The sequence below is a fragment of the Staurois parvus genome, unplaced genomic scaffold (genome assembly GCF_062004578.1).
Source record: "Staurois parvus isolate SC_StPar_1 unplaced genomic scaffold, SC_StPar_1.0 ptg003708l, whole genome shotgun sequence".
NCBI classification, from domain to species: Eukaryota; Metazoa; Chordata; class Amphibia; order Anura; family Ranidae; genus Staurois; species Staurois parvus.
Genome location: NW_028321504.1, coordinates 55,001 through 62,456, shown reverse-complemented (window position 1 = coordinate 62,456; position 7,456 = coordinate 55,001). Strand labels below are relative to the sequence as shown.

Sequence of the window (7,456 nt, the reverse complement as noted above, 5' to 3'; positions counted from 1 at the left end):
CCATCTTCTCCCGTACATCCCCCTTCCCCTTAATAGCAAGGCAGCTCAGTGGTGCTAGAATACATATGAAATTCCCAGACCCTCACACCCAAGGCTCTTCTAGGGAGTTGTAGGTAAGCCCGGTATGCAGCGGACATCTTAAAGTCCAACCAGCAAGACCATGTGGTGGTAAACCTGGATATCCTATCCTGGACAATGTGGATCAGTTACTCCATCTCCTCCATGTTATTGATCCTTTGGAACTACTCCCGCATTGTAGGGGTATTGATGGAACACAAGTGAAAAGTTTTGTGTATGAATGCCCAAGTAGGTGAAAGCCTCTGAGCACCAAGTCAATGGGAAGTTCGACTGGCATTGTATCACCACCTCACCCGAGAGGAATATGTTCAAATCTTGTGAGTTAATCTTAAGATTAGAGAGTATCTGAAAAAGCTCCAGATCCCAGAGAATATATTCATAAGTGAGATATGTGGTTCTTTTGAAAACAACATATCATCCACAAAGGCAGCAAGTTTACAGTACTTTCTAACAAAACATGCAGATTTTAACATGGGCAAAAAATGAAAGCCTTACCCTGGTAGGCAAGTGGTTTATTTTCCTCTCTTCTCAATGCTTGTTGTTTTTGAGTAGGTGTAAGACTAAAGGCACTAGAGGTAGCTGGTCCCTTTTTTGATTTGCATAGTGTCCAAACTCCTGTATATATCAGCATACTTGCACATACAGAATTATCATAGGAATTTGTGATCAAAGCATACTTCTATTTTAAAACATCAGCATTGTAATGTAATTTCACTTACCTTGCTTTTTTGTTTTTTGATGCCAAAATGCAGCTAACAAATAGCCACAGCATTTGGCCTTTCACCTTGCTTTTAAACAGCTGTCCTAGTCGTTATACTGGAGCTTTGTTCCAGCTGAAACAAGCATCTAGGTGATAAGCTTGCTATGACATATGTTAACATAAATCTTTGTTATTCTATAGGTCTGCCGAACACATTTGGTGGTTATGATGAGACGCCAGAGTTAACTGCTAAGCACATTAAGGTATGTAACTGTCATACGGTGGTTTCATTGCCAGCTTCTGGTCACTGTTTTGTGTAGTGCATGATGTTATAGATTTGTATTAAATTACCCTGCAAAAATAATTATTCTACATGTAATAAAAAAAAAGTGTAGGTTTTTTAAATATTTTTTACTTTTGTAACCTTATTTAAGTTGCAGCAAATCACATCTAACAGCAGTGAGGTAATGAGTCTTAATAGTTCCTCGATGGGTGGAAGTCACTGAAAATTATAATCTATATATTAGGTATACCGTATTTTTCGCTCCATAAGACGCACCGGACCATAAGACGCACCTAGGTTTTAGAGGCAGAAAACAGGAAAAAAAAAATTCTGAACTAATGGACTGCAGACATAGTACAGGAGATGACCAGAGACTGCGGACACAGTACAGGAGATGACCAGAGACTGCGGACATAGTACAGGAGATGACCAGAGACTGCGGACATAGTACAGGAGATGACCAGAGACTGCGGACAGCACAGAGATGACCAGAGACTGCGGACAGCACAGAGATGACCAGAGACTGCGGACAGCACAGAGATGACCAGAGACTGCGGACAGCACAGAGATGACCAGAGACTGCGGACAGCACAGGGGATGACCAGAGACTGCGGACACAGTACAGGGATGACCAGAGACTGCGGACACAGTACAGGGATGACCAGAGACTGCGGACACAGTACAGGGATGACCAGAGACTGCGGACACAGTACAGGGATGACCAGAGACTGCGGACAGCACAGGGATGACCAGAGACTGTGGATAGTACAGGGGATGACTGCTGACTTTTAGGGGGGGGGGGAGCGGGTACCTGAATTTGACAGATACCCGCTCCCACTTCCGTGGAGTTGTTCTTTCATCTTACCCGTTCCTCTATCCAGCCGCGCGCTGTCTTCCTGGCTTCTGTAATGGCGCTCGGCATGACAGCCGGGTGCCCAGTGCGCATGAGCGAGAAGCACTTGCGCTTTGTGATTGGTCCGGCGGCTTCTGGGATCTGTCATGTGTCCCAGGTGCCGCCTTACCATTCACAAAAAGCACCGCTTCTTGCGCATGCGCACTTGGCACCCGGCTGTCATGCCCACACTACAGAAGCCGGGAAGACCGCGCTGCTGGATAGAGGAACGGGTAAGATGAAAGAAGAACTCCACGGAAGTGGGAGCGGGTATCTGTCAAATTCAGGTACCCGCTCCCCCTCCCTCCCCAAAGGTCAGCAGTCATCTCTATAAGGTCCCGCTGTAGAGCTGAGCGGCCGGCCCGGTATTCTGACACGGCGGCGGTGGAAATACCGGACCGGCCGCTCCATATCCGCTCCATAAGACGCACTGACATTTTCCCCCCTTTTTTGGGGGAAAAAAAGTGCGTCTTATGGAGCGAAAAATATGGTATATACATTTATGTTCCATAACTTGCATAGATCATATTTATATTGCATAACTTGTAGCATAACATCTATCAAAGGTCTTAAAATATTTAGTGCAGCATGTTCAATATTGTAGATCTTGATTTGGTCCATTATGACTGTATGTTTCAGAAAAGTGACTGCTTCACTGTAAACAGTTTTCATAAGAGAGTGTCTATAAGTTAAAGATTGAGATGAACATTTACAGAAAGAAAGAGGGGATGGTGGCTATTGGAGCTGGTGGAGGGAAAAAAAGTGGAAAGGGGGGGATTGGAAAAATATATGAGGATGTAAAGAAAAAGGGGTGTGGAGTAGGGAGAAAGGGGTGGCATTTTTTACTTATAAGTTAGTCCCTCAAGTATTAGGTAAAAATATTTATGTTCTCCTGACTTGCAGAATTTAAACATATAAAAGTATACTTTCTGAATGACATTACAGGAGGAGGCTTTCTTTTTCTAGATCATGTTTTAAGGATCTTAGCCTTGGACCATTGCGTTATGCAGTGATAATACACTGACAACAAATCTGTAAGACCAGCCCTATTGGAACCCCTTCCACTGCCTGTTTTTTTTAATTTTTTTCTCCTTTTAATAGCATACTTAGGTGTAATGGCCTTTTTATTCTTGCTCTGAGAGAAGCAAACCTTTTATTTTATTTATTTCTTTATTTCTTGCAGCTGCTCATACCACTCTTACTTCCATTTAACAACTTTCCGGATTGGTTGACTTCTTGGCTAAGCCGTGGGGAACCGTACCTGCATCCCCCCAGGAGTTGAGTTCTGTGTGAGCACTCACCTAGGCATATAGTGGAACTCAATGAGTTAGCCAGCGGGTGCTATACAGTGCTGTGGTCAATCCACTGGTGGAACCCTTACTCTATAAACCTGTGGAGTATGACCACTTGGAGGAGTGAACACCTTGACGGGGACTTGACCCTAACATCCTTTTTTTCTGCTGCTGTAACTGCAAGATGGCCCTATCTGGGAGTCCAGGGTGCTGCAGCCTTGATCCCTTAGAGATTACCTAAGTTATTAGGCTGCATGATTTTCAGCTACAGCCAATGGCAGGAGAGATCAGCCACTTTCACTAATTTTAAAATGCACAGGTTTGAGCTGCCTTTGTGCCTGCACAGTTTTTTCTTATGGGAACATACTGCACATATGTGTACTATTTTACTATCGTTTAGGTGCACACTTGGCCCAGGCATCTACTCAATGCTGCCTCCTGGCCACTCAGCACATTGATCTTAGGATGTCTAAGCTCCCACTGCTTACAGCGAGTTGGCCATAGAAGAAACATCTCCTTTGTGCACTGTAGCACAAGTCGTGATTATGTTTGCAACATTTCCCCTAAGTTTCGTGTTTGTTTTTTTCTTTTTGTGTCATGACCACTGTAAGTAACCAGTCACTAGCCTCTCGTAAGCCTCGCCAACTCCTCATGCATTTCTTCTGGTCTTTCAGAAGAGGAATTTGCAGCCGCAATAATTCTATGGGTAGATTAGCTACCCTGTTAGAATTGGATTGCATGGACCACAAGAGGACTCCCTCAAACTCTTCTTCAGAGTCCATCTCTGATTCTCTTAGAGCTTCTCTTCTCTGTGAAGAGGAGAAAGAGGGTTCCTTATCTTCCACTCGAGAGGAAACCTTGGCAGCTGATCTCTCCCAAGCTTAAGGATTTTATTTCTATCCTTATTGATGCAGGATTGATGCCCTGGAGAAGATTGTGTCGACCCAACCAAAGGGCATCACCATAGGTTTCTGGAAAAAAAAAACAAAAACAAAAAAAACCTTAACCAGCCAAAATGTTCCTGGTACACTCATTCTTAGAACCTGTCATGTAGGGAGACTGGAAAAAGGTTTTTCACCTCCCCCAAGTGTTTTTCTCAGCAATATCCATTTGAGGAAGTTTTCCTAAAGAAGAGACTATCCCAGTTAGACAGCCATCTCCTGCCTTAACAAGACTTTAACAGTCTTTGTTGAGAATGTCATGTTTTAAAAGACTGTGTATAATTTAAAAGCCCTGGTCTAAAAGTGCAGACTCCAATGAAAAAAAGGTTATCCAATAGGCACTGGGACTTTGATAACAGTTTAAACAGACCATAAGAGAAGAGTCCAAAGTCTTTAACCACTTCCAGACCGGACACTTTTACCCCCTTCCTGACCAGGGCAATTTTCAGCTTTTAGCGCTATCACACTTTGAATGACAATTGCGCGTTCATGCAACACTGTACCCAAATGAATTTTTTACCATTTTTTTTAGATAGATAAAGCTTTATTTTGGTGGTATTTATTCACCACTGGGATTTGTATTTTGTTTGCTATGTAAATGAAATGTCCAAAAATTTTTTAAAAAAGTGTTTTTTTTATAAAATTTTGCAAATAAATAATATTTCATCATAAATCTTAGCCAAAATTTATTCCGTTATCTTTTTAGTAAAAAAAAAAATCCAAATTAGTTTATAAGCAAAAATTATAATTTTTAAACATTTTTCTTTACATTTTTATTTTTTTTTTATATTATTTTTTTTTATTTATTTATTTTTTTTTCACATACTGTCACCCTAGCAGTACAGTGTCACCATGGTGACACTGTACTACTTGTGAGGGGTGATAAAGATTTTATTTTTTTTTTTTACACTGATTGCTTTTACACCCATATAGGATGTAAAAGCAATCATTTCTCTTTCTCTCTGTGTGCATTCCTGCACTCATTGAGAAATACAGAGTGAGCTGTGATTGGTCACAGCTTGTCACATGGTACAAGGCTTTTGTGAATAGCCTTGTACCATGTGACCTCTGTGATCATTCGCAGATTTCACACATAGTAAGCAATGATGTCACAAGTGACATCTTGCTTACTACTTTGCATGTGATCACTGATTGGCCAATCAGTGATCACATGATCGGGACCTCGTACAGAGGTCCCGTCCGACGATCGGTGTTTCACTGTGTCCGGAGGACACAGCGGGCACCGGATCGCGGTGCTGCGCGCTCCCAGGGAGCGCGCACAAGCAGGGTGCGGGGAGGCCGTTTATAGACGGCCACCTGACCCTGCAGTGCCACCGTCCGGCCGTTTATATACAACGACCGGTCGGGAAGTGGTTAATGACATATGTTAAGACATCCAACGCATTTCGGGGGTCAAAGGAACACTCCCTTCATCAGGGCTACAATAAAAAATAATATAATGTAAAAATAGTTTACTGATAAAATCATGAGCCTAACAATCGTAAAACATCATGGACAACATACATAGATGTGCACTCACAAATGCCCGTATATTCACAAAAGTGTATACATGCAATGCAATGAAGATTAATAAGTTGCAATGGATTAATTTTTCAGTTTTAGGCATGTTTAAACTTAGTTTTTTTTTTCTCTCTGATTGTTAGGGCTTTGTTGTGGTGTGTTTTTATTTTATTTTTTTTCTCTTAATTTATTATTATTAATTGATTATTTTGTTTCCCCCCCCCCTTTTTTTTCCCTTGTGTAATGTTTCAGTTATAAACTTAATGGGGCAATGGCATCTAATTGCCATGTAAAATCTGATATTAATTTAGAGAATTGAATCCATTATACTTTATTAATCTTCATTTCATTGCATGTATACATGTTTGTGAATATGTGGGCGTTTTTGGGTGCACACACATGTTATCCATGATGTTTTACAGTTAGGCTCATGATTTTATCAGTCACAACTTTTTTTTACATTATATTATGTTTTATTGTAGCCCTGATGAAGGGGGAGTTCCTTTGACCCCCAAAATGCATTGAATGTTTTTTAACGTAACATCATTAAATTAATTTATTTTAATTTCTTTTCCAAGGGTGCTTCCGGAACATGGCTGAGTGAGCAATGATGTGTGGGAGCTCCTGCCTTACCAACAATCTTTTCATCAGAATGGGACACTTCATTCACCTTTTTCAGTTCTCTTTAGACAATTCTTTTTTTAACAGTTGCGTTTATTGAAATCGTACAAAAGTATAACAAGGCAAGGTGCATAACAGGCAAACTGAAGACAGTCAGTATAAATACAATTCACATGGAATTCCAATGTTAAAAATCATACGGAGTCAACTGGTCATCCTCAATGAAAAAGGGGGGGGGGGTGAAAGGGGAAAAGGTAAGGGTAACGAAACCCCCGAGAGGGGAGGGGGAGAAGAAAAAGAGGGGCAAAGAAGAAAAGCAAATCATAAACCATAACCAAGCAAGTAAACAGTACAAACTGGTCATACCTGCAACAGAATAAGCCAATTATTATACCATAAGGCCCAGAGCCTCCACCCGCCCAGCCCATATTTTATCAAATTTAGCTGGACAATTACGGCTCATATAAATAAGTTTGTACAATGGAAGCTCCCCGTTGACTTCCGATTTCCACCCCGAGACTGTCGACGGAGCCGACTGATTCCATTTCAACAGAATTTCTCTCCTAGCATAGTAAAAAGCATAGAAGATAAACAGTCTATTATGCTTAGATGTCTCCAGGAGGTCCAAAAGGCCTAGCAACATAATCAGGGGATCCATGGGGATAGACCGTTTACCAGAAGGGGAGAAGCTTGGAACATTCCCAAAACATATGGAGAAACGTGCCCACCTCCATATCACAGTGAGGACATGTGGCTGATCTATCAGGATATATCACAGCCAAGTGCCGCTGTGTGTAATATACTCTATGGATACATTTAGGCTGTATGAAGCGGTCTTTGGCCGAGATCATGGTATGGAAGCACTGTAGAAGACAATCCTCCCAGTCATCCTATGATAACAAAGGGAGGTCTGTGTGCCATTTATCAAAGAGCGCTTGCATTCTAGGGCTTTATTTCCTCACTACACTTCCTGACTACCTAAAATCCTTAGGAGGGCAAGTGGTTAAATACTGGTGGGCCCCCTTAGAACACCCTTATTTCATTTTTGTTTACTTTCATTGTTTGATTTGGTGACCCACAGGTATAGAGCAGTTTACTTTAGCCAATAATCAATGACCCCCACTTTTT

At 41.6% G+C, this 7,456-nt stretch overlaps 1 long non-coding RNA gene across 1 annotated transcript in view; it reads left to right on the top strand.

Moving 5' to 3' along the window:
• The first annotated feature begins 978 nt into the window (after positions 1 to 978).
• The window catches only part of LOC149427503 (uncharacterized), a 46,252-nt gene continuing 39,774 nt past the window's right edge, over positions 979 to 7,456 (top strand). The window contains exon 1 of the long non-coding RNA XR_016311265.1: positions 979 to 1,041. This is a non-coding gene — a long non-coding RNA (uncharacterized LOC149427503). The remainder of the gene's footprint in view (positions 1,042 to 7,456) is intronic.